Source organism: Ornithorhynchus anatinus, chromosome 2 (genome assembly GCF_004115215.2).
Source record: "Ornithorhynchus anatinus isolate Pmale09 chromosome 2, mOrnAna1.pri.v4, whole genome shotgun sequence".
In the NCBI taxonomy this organism is placed as follows: Eukaryota; Metazoa; Chordata; class Mammalia; order Monotremata; family Ornithorhynchidae; genus Ornithorhynchus; species Ornithorhynchus anatinus.
The window spans coordinates 170,978,053-170,991,648 of NC_041729.1; positions in this window are offsets into that span (position 1 = coordinate 170,978,053).

Consider the following 13,596-nt stretch of genomic DNA (forward strand, 5'->3'; position numbering starts at 1 on the left):
GGGTCGTCGGTCTTGAGAAACAGAATGGCGTAGTGATAGAGCACAAGCCTGAGAATCAGAGGGTCATGGGCTCTGAGCCCGGTTCCTCCTCTTGTCTACTGTGTGACCTTGGGCAAGCCACTTCACTTCTCTGTGCCTCAGTTACCTCGTCTGTAAAATGGGGATTGAGACTGTGATCCCCACCTAGGGCAGAGACTGCATCCAACCTGATTTGATTGCATCTACCCCAGCACTAAGTACAGTGCCTGGCACATAGTAAGGGCTTAACAGATGCCATTGTTATTACTCAGGCTGGCATTTCCCTCCAGGCGGAAGTTGTGGGGTGGGGGCAAAACCATGTACCACCTTCCTCAGCCTGGATCTCTGATCTCTGCCCCGGTCCACATTTCAGGTCTCTGCCTCTGGTCTGCATTTCTGTTGTCTGCCCTTGGCTTGCATCTCTGGGCTCTGGCTCTGGCCTAGGTCTCTGGTCTCTGCCCCTGGTCTGCATCTCTGGTATCTGCCTCTGGCCTGGATTCGAGCAGAGTTTGACATAATGGTGCCTGGACTTCTGTCTCCACAGGGTGCCGCTGAAAAATATCAATAACACCGAAACTAGAGACTATCACTGTGCTACGATTGGCCATGGTAACGTGTCAACGGCACCGTGTAGTGATAATCGTACACATAACTGGATCTGCGAGAAGGGAGCTGGTGGTCGGAGCCGCCCGACGTCACGGACACAAGCCAGGGGAGCTTGAGCTTGAAGAGCAGGGAAGGAACCAGACCACAGGGCCAGCAGGTCGATATTCATTCATTCATCCAATTATTTATTGAGCGATTATTGTGGGCGGGGCACTGTACAAAGCACTTGGATAGTACTATTTGTCAACAGAGACAATCCCTACCCAACAACGGGCTCACAGTCTAGAAGCGGGGAGACAGACAACAAAACAAACAAGTAATCAGGCATCAATACCATCAAAATGGATAAATAGAATTATGGATATATACACATCAATAATAAAATAAATAGAATAATAAATATGTACATACATATACACGTTCTGTGGAGCAGGGAAGAGGGTGGAGCAGAGGAAGGGAGTAGGGGCGATGGGGAGGGGAAGAGGAGCACAGGAAAAAGGGGGCTCAGTCTGGGAAGGCCTCCTGGAGGAGGTGAGCTTTCAGTAGGGCTTTGAAGGGGGGAAGTGAGCTAGTTTGGCGGATGTGAGGAGGGAGGGCATCCCAGGCCAGAGGTAGGATTTGGGCCAGGAGTCGAAGTCGGGAAAGGTGATGGGGGAGGGTGGGGATGGGGGGGAGGGGTTAGGATTGTACAGGGTCTTTTTCTTGCAGGACTACACAACTCTGGCAGAAATGAGTTAAAGGCAAGGCCTGGGGTAGGAGTAGGGGAAGGGGCAGCAGCAGGGACAGAGATGGGGACAGGGCAGACGGCTGCATCCTGGAGATGGACTGAAGCCTCTCCCCCTGCCCTGGGTCAACTCACAGCCGATGACCTCCACTGTTCCTCCCCCGGTCAGCCCAAACCTGCCCTCTTTGAGGACAGTGGGTCTGACCTCCCCAGGACACGGACTGACCAGCCCTTTTGAGGACAGAGACCTGGTCCTCACTAAAGGGCCCGAGTGTCCCCAACAGTTCCCAGGATTGCCCAGAAAGATGCTCTTTGGGCTCCTCACTGGTGCCTGGAGGCTGCCCAGACTGCTGCCACCACCCTCTCACTCTTGGCTCTGGCACTCAACTCAAGTTGTAAGTGTTCCGGGAGCGGCTGGTGTTCCTGCCCCTACCACTGGTTCTTAGACTGGATGAGGTTGTCTGGGTCTGGGTCTCCCTGGTTTTCTATTTGCATCTGGGTCAGTGTTTCTGTGTGTGTGTGTGTGAATCTGTTTGTACTTGTTTCTGTATTTATGTGTGTGCCTTTGCCTGTGTGTACACCTGTTTCTGTTTTCATGTGTTCCTGTGCTTGTGTCCATGTGTCTGCGTGTGTCTGTTTCTGTGTATTTCCATGTGTGTCTGTGTCTGTGTCCTTGTATATGTATGTGTGTCTGAGTCTGTGTCCTTGTGCTTGTGTGTGTCTGTGTTAGTGTGTGTCTGTTTGTGTCTGTGCCTGTGTGCATCTGTGTCTATGTATGTTTGTGTCCCCAGAACCAGGGAGACTCCAGCTCAGCGGTCTCCAGTCACAGTCAGCTTTCACAGTCCTGCTTCCTGTGAACAACTGCATTTGTACATAAGAGGCTCAGTCCAGATCAGGAAATAAACCCCTCCCTCTGACCCAAATGAAGGAGTCCCCACCCCCTGACACCCTGCTGATGTCCCTGTGCAACCTGCCTACCCACACTGCTCACAGTCCTGTGAGCCCCGCCTGAGCTCTGGGTTCTGGACTCTCACCCCCTGGGCCAGATCCACCTCCCTGCTCTATTGCTCCACCTCCCTCCTGTATTGCTCCACCTCCCTGCCCTATAGCTCTGCCTCCCTACCATTAAGCTCCACCTCGCTGACCCAACACTCTGCAGGGATTGGCCAGGCTCAGGCCGGTGTCACCCATTGGTGACCGGTGTCACCCATTGGTGATTGACACCCCATGGCCCAGCTCCCTGGGAGGCTGCTGAGCTTGGGGGTGAGTGGCCTCCTCACCCCAGAACTTCCCTAATGGAGTCCAGCCCAACAGTCATCAGGAGAGGGAGACAGGGCCCTTGGGTTATGGCCCCCAGATGGGGCAGGGAGAGCAGAAGACTGGGGCAGGGAGGGGGTGACCAGCCCCCAGGCCAGCAGCGCCAGCTCCTGGGGAAAAAAAATGTTGGTATTTGTTAAGCACTTACTATGTGCCGAGCACTGTTCTAAGCGCTGGGGTAGACACAGGGGAATCAGGTTGTCCCACGTGGGGCTCACAGTCTTCATCCCCATTTTACAGATGAGATAACTGAGGCACCGAGAAGTTAAGTGACTTGCCCAAAGTCACACAGCTGACAAATGGCCGAGCCGGGATTTGAACCCATGACCTCTGACTCCAAAGCCCATGCTCTTTCCACTGAGCCATGCTGCTTTTCTATTTGAATTGGGGATGAGTGCCCAGCTGGCAGTCCCCAACAGGGGCTCTAAGTGCTCCCATCAGTGGCCCCTCACCTCCCCCTCCTGTCCCCTCTCACCTGCATAGCACCCCAAGAACCTGTACCATCGCCATTACAGACTAATCCATGGTGTGCCGGGACCACGGGCTGAAATGCAACAATCCACATCCCTGCCGGTTTCATGGTCTGGTTCCACTGTTAGACCAGGTCCAGTGGCCTAGAAGCACCGCTCTTTCTCAGTCTCTCTCTCTCTCTCTCTCTCTCTCTCTCCCTCTCTCTCTCACACACACACACCTGTCCCATGGCCCAGCTCCACTGTCAGACAGATTCCAGCAGCCCCTGAGGGGAAACTCCTTCACAAACACATTCTCCTGGGACTGGTTCAGGCTCTGATGGCTCCTTGGTGCCTAAAATACACCCTTTCTTCTCCATCCAAATTGCTACCACGTTAGTACAATCACTCATCCTATCCCACCTGGATTACTGCATCAGTCTCCTTGCTGACCTCCCAGCCTTCTGTCCCTCTCCACTCCAGTCTGTACTTCACTCTGCTGCCTGCATCATTTTTCTATAAAAATGTTCAGGACATATCATCCCACTCCTCAAAATACTCCAGTGGTTGCCCTGCCACCTCCGCATCAAACAAAAACTCCTCACCATTGGCTTTAAAGCACTCCACCACCTTGTTCCCTCCTTCCTCACCTCGCTTCTCTCCTTCTACAACCCAGCCCACACACTTCACTCCTCTAGTGCTAACCTTCCCACTGTGCCTCCCATCTCTCTTGTCTCACAGCTGACCCTTAGGCAATGTCCTGTCTCTGGTCTGGAACACTCTCCCTCCTCAAATCTGCCAGGCAATTACTCTCCCCCTCTTCTAAGTCTGATTGAAGGCACATCTCCTCTAAGAGGCCTTCCCAGACTAAACCCTCCATTTCCTCTTCTCCCACTCCGTTATGGGTCACCCTGACTTGCTCCCTTTATTCTTCACCTCTCCCAGCACTTCTGTACATATCTGGATTTATTTATTTGCATTGATGTCTGTCTCACTCCCTCTAGACTGTAAGCTTGTGGGCAGGGAATGTGTCTGTTTATTGTTGTACTGTACTTTCCCAAGTACTTACCAAGAACAGTACTCTGCGCACATTAAGTGCTCAGTAAATATGATTGAATTGCATGAATGAATGAATGAATGGAGGCTCCTAAACCCACTGAACCCTGCTGCCCACAGCTCCAGTCATCCCTCCCCCTCCCGCTCCCCCCGCCCCTCCCCCTACCCCCAATCATGGATCATGGCTCTGAACACTGCCCTCCACCATGGCTCCAGGCATTCTTTTCTGTCATGTCTCTGGGCACTCCTCCCCATCATGGCTCCAGGCACTCCTGTCAGTCAATCAGTCAGTCAGTCAATCAAAAGTTATTTATTGAATGCTTACTGTGTGCAGAGCACTGTACTAACTACTCTGGAGAGTACAATATAAAAACATCACAAACACATTCCCAGCCCACAGTGAGCTTACAGTCTGGAGGGGAAAAAGAATAATATAAATAAATATATAAAATTACAGATATGTACATAGATGCTTTGGGGCTGGGAAGTGGAATGAATAAAGGGACCAAGTCTAAGCAAAGAAGAAGGGAGAGGGAGACAGGGAAAGGAGGGCTTAGTCAGGAAAGACCTTTTGGAGGAGATGTGCCCTCAATAAGGCTTTAAAGGAGGGGAGAGTAATTGTCTGTTGGATATCAAGAGGGAGGACATTCCTTGTCAGAGGCAGCACGTGGATTAGAGGACCAAAGTGTGCAGGCTGGCTTGTAGTAGGAGAGTAGTGAAGTGAGGTAGGAGGAGGCAAGGTGATTGAGTGCTTTGAAGCCAATGGTGAGGAATTTCTGTTTGATGTAGAGGTGGATGGGCAACCACTGGAGGTTCTCACTTTCATGACTCCTGGCTCTCCTCCCAGTATGGCTTCAGGCATTCTTCCCCATCATGGCCCCGGGCACTCCTCCCTATCATAGTCTGGGCTATCCTCTCCATTGTAGCTCTGGGCTTTTTCAGTTTCCCAAGGGGCAGCAGTGATTGAACTGGATACACTGTATAGAGACAAAATCTCTGCACATTGATGTATTCTTTTTCCTGTCCCCTGCAAACACAAACAGGCCTCTTTGGGACCTGCTGTGGAGGAGCGGGGAGGGGAATGCAACCTTCCTGGGGTTCTGTCCTGGGGATGGGAGGAAGGAAAATACTTCTTCTCTTAATCCTGACATCAACCTAATGTCCTCCTGTTGCACTTCATATAACTTTTCCCCAAGCTAAGCCTGTGTGTGCATTTCTCTATTCAATGGCCAGTCGATCCTATCATCTGATTTCTTGGTTTGTCTCCCCTGTCAGTGTGTCAGCTCTTAATATTGTTAAACCGGAAGCAATTGGAGACTCACCGCCAACTCCACCCCCAAACCCATAACCCTTATTTACCTACAGATATTTCTACTCTTATCTCTTCCCTTTCCCTCTAATTTTTTTATTGTCTCTCTCCCCTGCTAAACTGTAAACTCGTTCAGTTAATTATCCTCTATCTACCTCAGTGCTTGGTACAGAGTAATGCTTAGCAAATAATAATAATGATAATGTTGGTATTTGTTAAGCGCTTACTATGTGCAGAGCACTGTTCTAAGCACAGGGGGAGATACAGGCTAACCAGGTTGTCCCACGTGAGGCTCACAGTTAATCCCCATTTTACAGATGAGGTAACTAAGGCACAGAGAAGTGAAGTGACTTGCCCACAGTCACACAACTGACAAGTGGCAGAGCTGGGAGTTGAACCCATGACCTCTGACTCCCAAGCCTGGGCTCTTTCCACTGAGCCAAGCTGCTTCACCATTAGTATTACTCCTGAGGGTAGTGATTATGTTCCCTAACTCTACTGTCCCCTCCAAACCACTCAGTACTGTACAGGACATTGTTCTGCACCCAACAGACTGTGAGCTCCTTGAGGGCAGGGCATGGCTCAGAGGAAAGAACCCAGGCTTGGGAGTCAGAGGTCATGGGTTCTAATCCCACCTCCGCCACTTGTCATCTGTGGGATGGGATCAGAAAAATGAGGAGTGATCCAACTCTCTTCTTCAGTGATCTGATATAGGTTTGGGTTCCCCTGCCTGAGTCTCTGGGCTGGGAGGGGTCAGGGGTCAGGGGATGTCTTCTTCCCCTCAGTATAGAGGAAGGGCTTTCAGACATCCCCAGCCCCTCCCCACAGAGTTCCATGTTCCCAGTAGGCCCCTCAGCACAGCTCCCCCAGCCCTTAGCCAGACCAACCATCCCAGCTCCCACCACCTCAGTAAGGCCCTGACAGAAAGGGGAATGACCATGATTGGGCTGGTATTTCACTCCAGGCTGAAGGAGAGGAGTGGGAGCAGAGGGGAGGGAGCAAACCAATGTACCACCTTCCCCAGCCTGGATCTCTGTCACTGCCCCGAGTTTGCATTTCTGGTCCCTTGCCCTTGGTCTGCATCTCTGGTCTCTGCCCTTGGCCTATTTCTCTGGTCTCTGGCCCTGGACTAGATCTTTAGTCTCTGCCCTGGTGTGGATCTTTGGTTTCTGGCACTAGCCTGTATCTCTATCCTCTGTTCCATTCATTCATTCATTCATTCAGTAGTATTTATTGACCACTCATTATGGGCAGAGCACTGTACTAAGCCCTTGGAATGTACCATTCGATCTCTGGTCTCTGCACCCAGCCTGCAACTCTAGTCTCTGCCCCAGTCTGTTTCTCTGGTCTCTGGCCCTGGCCTGGATCTCTGCTCCAGTCCAAATCAATTGCCCAGCAGGGTCAGGATGGGGCTACAACATAATGATCCCTGGACTTCCATCTCCACAGTGTGCCCCCATTCAATATTGCTAACTCCCAGACTAGTGACTATCACTGTACCGTGATCATCCATGGTAAAGTGTCAACAGCACCGTGTTTTGACATAAATCCCTGGATCTGCGAGAAGGGAGTCGATGGTCCGAACCACCCGACGACGCAGACTGGAGTGGGAAGAGCTTGAGCCCGAGGACGTGGGAAGGACCTGGACACCAGGGCCAGCGGGATGATAGGTGGGGGGGAAGGGGGAACGAGTGTGTGTGTGTGTGTGTGTGTGTGTGTGTGTGTGTGAGATGGTAGAATAGTTTGAGAGTTAGAATTGTCAAGGGTCTTTTCCCCCTAGGCATAAACAACTCTGGTGGAAATAAGTTACAGGGCAGAGCCAGGGGCAGAAGAAGGGGCAGGAGCAGGAGTGGGGATAGGGTTATAGATGGGGGCAGAGCGAGGGGAGGGGCAGGAGTGGGGCCAGGGCCAGGGACAGAGCCGAAGAATGCTTCTTGGAGACAGACTGTAGCCTCTCCTCCTGTCCTGGGCTAACTCCCATTCATTCATTCATACACTCATTCAGTCTTATTTACTGAGCACTTATTGTATGCAGAGCACTATTCTAAGCACTTCGAAGAGTACAACAATAAAGGGACCTATTCCCTGCCCACAACCAGTTTACAGACTAGAAGGGGAGACAGACATTAATATAAACAAATCAATTACAGATACGGACATAAAGTGCTGCGGGGTTTAAAACGGCAGTCTGACAGCTTCACAGAACAACCAGGGGTTGGGGAGTGGGGGCGGGGGTGAGCCCACAACAAGCTGCAGCCTTGGTAACTGTGATCCCGCAAACGAAAACGAGGAAGAGATTTGCAAAGACACTGATGTAAACACATTGTGGGTAGGGATTGTCTCTCTTTATTGTACTTTCCAAGCGCTTAGTACAGTACTCTACACACAGTAAGCGCTCAAAAAATACGATTCAATGAACGAATGGATAAATGAATAAATGAATGGCAGGTGATTGCTGGCCTGTGGGAGCAGAGTTTAGAGGGAGGCGTGGCCTTCTATCCCCGTTCTACCCAGTAACGGGCCTGGACCATATCAGTGACTGCGACCTTAGGCCCACAGCTGCTCCGCCTAAGGCAGATAGAAGGCGATCGCTGGGAAGGGGGAGGAGGCCCATTGAAAGTTAGAAGGTTTTTGGAGCGAGGCACGCAGAGCAAGGAAACATGCAGAAAGGCAAGAGCAGCTGGGGAATAAACCCGGGGGGAGGGGGTCACCCTCCCCTCTGGTTTACCCGATGCGGGCTAATCACCAGTCCATGTACTCCAATGGGATTACAGTCTTATTCCTAATAATAATAATAGTACTTGTTGGGGCTTACGATGTGCCAAGCACCATTCTAAGCACCGAGGTAGATGTGAGTTAATTAGGTTTGACACAGTTCCTGGCCCACTTGGGGCCCACACCCAACGCTTAGCACAGTGACTGGCACATAGTAAGTGATTAATGTTGGTATTTGTTAAGTGCTTACTATGTGAATACCATCATTATTTATACCCATTTTATAGATTAGGTAACAGAGGCACAGAGAAATGAACTGATGTGCCCAAAGGCCCACATCAGATTAGTGGTGGTCAGAGAAGCAGCGTGGCTCAGTGGAAAGAGCACGGCTTGGGAGTCAGAGGTCATGAGTATGAATCCCAGCTCTGCTGCTTTTCAACTGTGTGACTGTGGGTAAGTCACTTCACTTCTCTGTGCCTCAGTTACCTCATCTGTAAAATGGGGATTAAGACTGTGAGCTTCATGTGGGACAACCTGGTTACCTTGTATCTACCCCAGCACTTAGAACAGTGCTCTGCACATAGTAAGTGCTTAACAAATACCAACATTATTATTAAGTAGAACCCATGTCCTTCTTGTCATGAGTCACTCCCCCACAGTATCAGGCGAACACTCCCAGTGGTAGCTATTCCCCTGTGGGCATAGCCCCATCCTACAGTCCTTTTCCTGCCCACCAGAGCAATCTGGCCCCTCCTTGAACCCTCTGCAAAACAATTCAGTTCCTCTCCAAAAATTCAGGTCCTCAAAATTGCTCAGAAAGATAATACTCTTTCTCCTTTGAATTGTCCTTTGCCCTTGTTACTTCTGGGATCAGATGATACAAGATGGTGTGGTCGTTTGGCCTTGTTGATCCCAGCTCAAAGAATACAAAATGGAGTCTCTGCCACTCACCACACTTCTGTCTCCCAGGCCCTTGCTCTATCCATTAGACTACACTGCTTCTGTGGCTCTGCTTGTCCAGCCAGCCTCCGGTCTCCTTTCTCTCGGGCTGCAGTTCTCTTGCCTAGTCTCTACCTGATGGACTGACTGGCAGTATGTCCCGCTCTCCATCACTGATGCTCTTCCACTCTCTCTAGCTCTTTTGTGCTCCCTTCCTCTTTCCCATGCTTCTGTGCTCTCCCACTCTCTCCTGTTCTCACTCATTCTCCTGTGCCTTTTTCCACTCTTTTCCGTTATCTCCCACAATCTCATCTTGTCCCACTCTTTCCCAACTCACTCATATTTTCCTGCTCTTTTCCATTCTCTTTTTTGCAACCCTCTCCCATTCCCTTCTGCTCTCTCCCATCTTCTCCCTTTTACATTCTCTCCCACTTTCTTGTCCTCTCTATTACTTTCTATGGTTCTCACCCATTCTCTCCCACTCTATAGTGACCTCATGTTGGCATTTAGGAGGGTAAACTGAGCATCGATCAGAAGGAGGAAGACTCCAGATGAAGGTGCAGACTGATCACTCAGAGAAGCAGTGTGGCTTAGTGGAAAGAGCCTGGGCTTGGGAGTCAGAGGTCATGAGTTTGAATGCCGGCTATGCCACTTGTGTGCTGTGCGACCTTGGGCAAGTGACAACTTCTCTGTGCCTCAATTACCTCATCTGTAAAAATGGTGATTACAAAAAAATGTGAGCCCCACAAGGGACAATCTGATTACCCTGTATCTACCCCAGTGCTTAGAACAGTGCTCAGCACACAGTAAATGCTTAACAAATTCCAACATTATTATTATTATTATTAACCTTCCTCATTCCCCCCATACTGATTACTGGGTGTTCACAGAGTAGCTGTCTGGCACCTCATCATTTAAAGTGATGGAAAAGTCAGGGGGAGAACAGGATTTGGGTGAGAAGATAAGAAGTTCTGTTTTAGGCATGTTAAGTTGGAGATGAAGGGAGGACATCCAAGAAGAGATATCTTGAAGGTATGAGAAAATGTGAGATGGCAGAGAAGGGGTAGGGGACTGTGGAGCTGTGGGTTTGGGGACTGGAAGATTGGTGCTGGGGGCTGAAGGTCTGGGGACTGGGAGATGGGAAGCTGGGGGGCTTAGAAGGCTGGGGAAGCTGGCTGATCTGAAGGGATGAGAAGCCTTGTGGAACGACCACTGGCCTGAGAGTCAGAGGACCTGGGTTTTAATCCTGGTTCTGCCACTCACCTGTTTTGAGCCCTTGGGCATGCCACTTGTCTGTGTCTCAGTTTCCTCAACTGCAAAATGGGAATTCAATCACTGTTCTGGTTCCAACTTAGACTTTGAGCCCCATGTAGGATAGGGATTGTGTCTGCTCTGATTCACTTGGATTTACCCCAGTGCTTAGAATCATGCTTGAAAGCTAGTGAGTGCTTAACAAATACCATAATAATTGTGATAGTGAAGAGAGGTATGGGGACAGCGGGAATGAAGAGTCAAGCCTGGGCCCCAGAGTAGAGGAACCTTAGAGAGGTCAGAGGGGGGAGTGGCCCCGGGAACTGTGGACAGATCACTGGCCAGGTGGACAAGTGATTTCATTCATTCAATCATATTAAGTGCTTACTGTGTGCAGAGCACTGTACTCAGCACTTGGGAAAGTACAATTCAGCAATTAAGATTGACAATCTTTGCCCATTACGAGCTCACAGTCTAGAGTGGGGGGAGACGGACAGCAATACGAATAAACAGACATCAATATAATTAAGTAAAATTACAGATATAGACATAAGTGTTGTGGGGTGAGGAGAAGGGGGAAGAGCAAAGGGAGCAAATCAGAGTAATGCAGAAGGGAGTAGGAGATGAGGAAAAGAGGGGCTTAGTCTGGGAAGACCTCTTGGAGAAGATGTGTCTTCAATAAGGCTTGGAAGGTGGGGGAAAGTAATTGTCTGGCAGATTTGAGGAGGGTGGACATTCCAGCCCAGAGGCAAGATGTGGGCTAGGGGTCAGTGGTGAGACAGGGGAGAGCGAGGTCCAGTGAGAAGGTTAGCAGCAGAGGAGCAAAATGTGTGGACTGGGTTGTAGAAGGAGAGAAGCGAGGTGAGGTAGGGAGTGAGGTGATGGAGAGGTTTAAATCCAGTGGTGAGGAATTTCTGTTTGATACGGAGGTGGATTGTCAACCACTGGAGATTTTTGAGGAGTGGGGCGACATGTCCTGAATGTTTCTCTAGAAAGATGATCTGGGCAGAGGAGTGAAGTATGGACCGAGATGGGAAGAGGCGAGAGGTTAAGAGGGTTCCGGAGGTCCCTTAGAAGGGAGAAGGGCTGAGCCGCTGGTCTGCAGGGGTCAGGGGATGAGGGCCAGCCTGGGAGTAAGGAAGGTCAGTGTCCCATTCAGGGGTCAAGGTTGTCATTGCCTGATATAGAGTCTGGGTCATTGGCTGGTGTGGGAACAGTGAGGAGAGTGAGGGTTGGAGACAGGGGAGCAGCTGAGAGAAGCCATGAGCAGGGTGCTGTCTCAGGCTGCAGGGGATTCCGCCGTGTGCTGGATGGGGCTGTGGGGGTCAGCCTGCTGCCCTTCTGTAGGTCAGAGATGTCTAGGTGAGGGAACCCTGTCCTGGACCTGCAGGGAACTGAGGGGTCTGGGGCAGAGCGGGGAAAGGAGTGGGGAGAGGCTGGAGGAAGGAGAAGGAGGGGATGCTTGAGGGGAAAAGTTGGGACAGGAGTGGGGAGAGGCTTGAGGGCAGAAGTAGGGAGAGGAGCAGGGAAAGGGGTGAGGAGAAGGTGGAGGGGAGGAGCCAGAAACAGATAAGCCTGTACCAGATCATTTTCTGGGGGGCCCTGTTAGCCCCCACAGATGTCCAGGCTTGGAGGATGTAGATCACAGTGGTAATGGGGTGTCTCTGCCTCCCCCTACTCTCTAGACCTCCAGAAACATGAACTTGCACCTGGTGGCATATATTTCAGTGACATTTACCATTAAGCTGATGATGTCCTCCCTGCTGGTCTTCTCATTGTGATTATGGCCCTGGCCAGACCTGCCCCTTCGTGTTGGGTATTGATTCAGGACATCAAGGGCTCAGGACGGCTCCTCTTCCCAGCTGCCAGGGTCTAGGATGTGCCCCGTGCTCCATGGCCTGGGGCTACCTCTTGCCCTGGGGGTGGATCCTCACACCCGTGGCCATGATTCCTGTCTCAGGGTATTACCCAAGGTCCTGGGCTTTCTCTGGTCCCAGTGTCCCAGGGAGTTGTTTTTTCCTGAGTTTCTGTCCCTCCTCTTGGGACACTCCCGCACTCCTCTATCTTGTCCTCCCTTCCAGCCTCTCCCCATTCTATGCTAAGCACTAAGTACACTAGGAAGCATAAAGCACCCTCAGCCCTGCCTTCCTTGAGATTGTAGTCCAGCAGGGGACTCAGGCAGAAACAGCATCAGAAGCAGCATGGGCTAGTGCTTAGGGCATGGGCCTTGGAATCAGAATGACCTGGGTTCTAATCCCAACTCCAGTATGTCTGCTCTGTAACCTTGGGCATGACACCGAATTTCTCTGTGCCTCAGTTGCCTCATCTATAAAATGAGGATTTAGACAGTGAGCCCCATGTAGCATGTGGATTGTGACCAACCTGGTAAAGCTTATATCTACTCCAGTGTTTAGTTCAGTTTCTGGTACATAATAAGTGCTGAAGAAATACCCGCCCCTCCCGCTCAAAAAAATTCTTACTTAGGAAGAAAATGAGAGCAATGATATGTACAAGTAAATTAATAGTCATAATAATAATAATTATTGTTATGGTATTTGTTAAGCACTTACTATGTGCCAGGCACCGTTCTAGGCGCTGGGGTAGATACAAGGTAATAGGATTGGGCCCAGTCTCTGTCCCACTTTGGGCTCACAGTCTTAATCCCCATTTTATAGATGAGGTAACTGAGGCACAGAGAAGTGAAGTGACTTACCCAAAGTCACACAGCTGACAGGTAACAGAGCCTGAATTAGATCTCATGACCTCTGAGTCCCAAGCCCCTGCTCTTTCCACTGAGTCACGCTGCTTCTCTACTACTTCACTATGAAATGCCTCTTTTCTTGGCTCTGCCTTGGATGCCTCCATTCTGTCCGCAGCTCTGCCCTCATGGTCCCTGGTTCTGCCCCTGGCTGCTCCCACCTCTATCCCTGGCTCTGCCCTTGCTCTGCCCTGGCTGCCACCAGCTCTGTCACTGGATCTGCCTTCCTATCCCACAGTTTCATCCCTGGCTCTGATCCCAAATCTGCCCCTGCCTTTGGCTCTTTCTTCGTAGCCCCTGGCTCTGCCCCCAGCTCTGCCCCTGGCCTTGGCCATGGCTCTGCTCCAGCTCAGCGCCTGGGATCTAATAGAGAAACCATCCTCTCAAGGGTTGCCAATGATCTATAATAATTAATTATGGTAATTGTTAAGCACTTACTACGTGCCAGGCACAG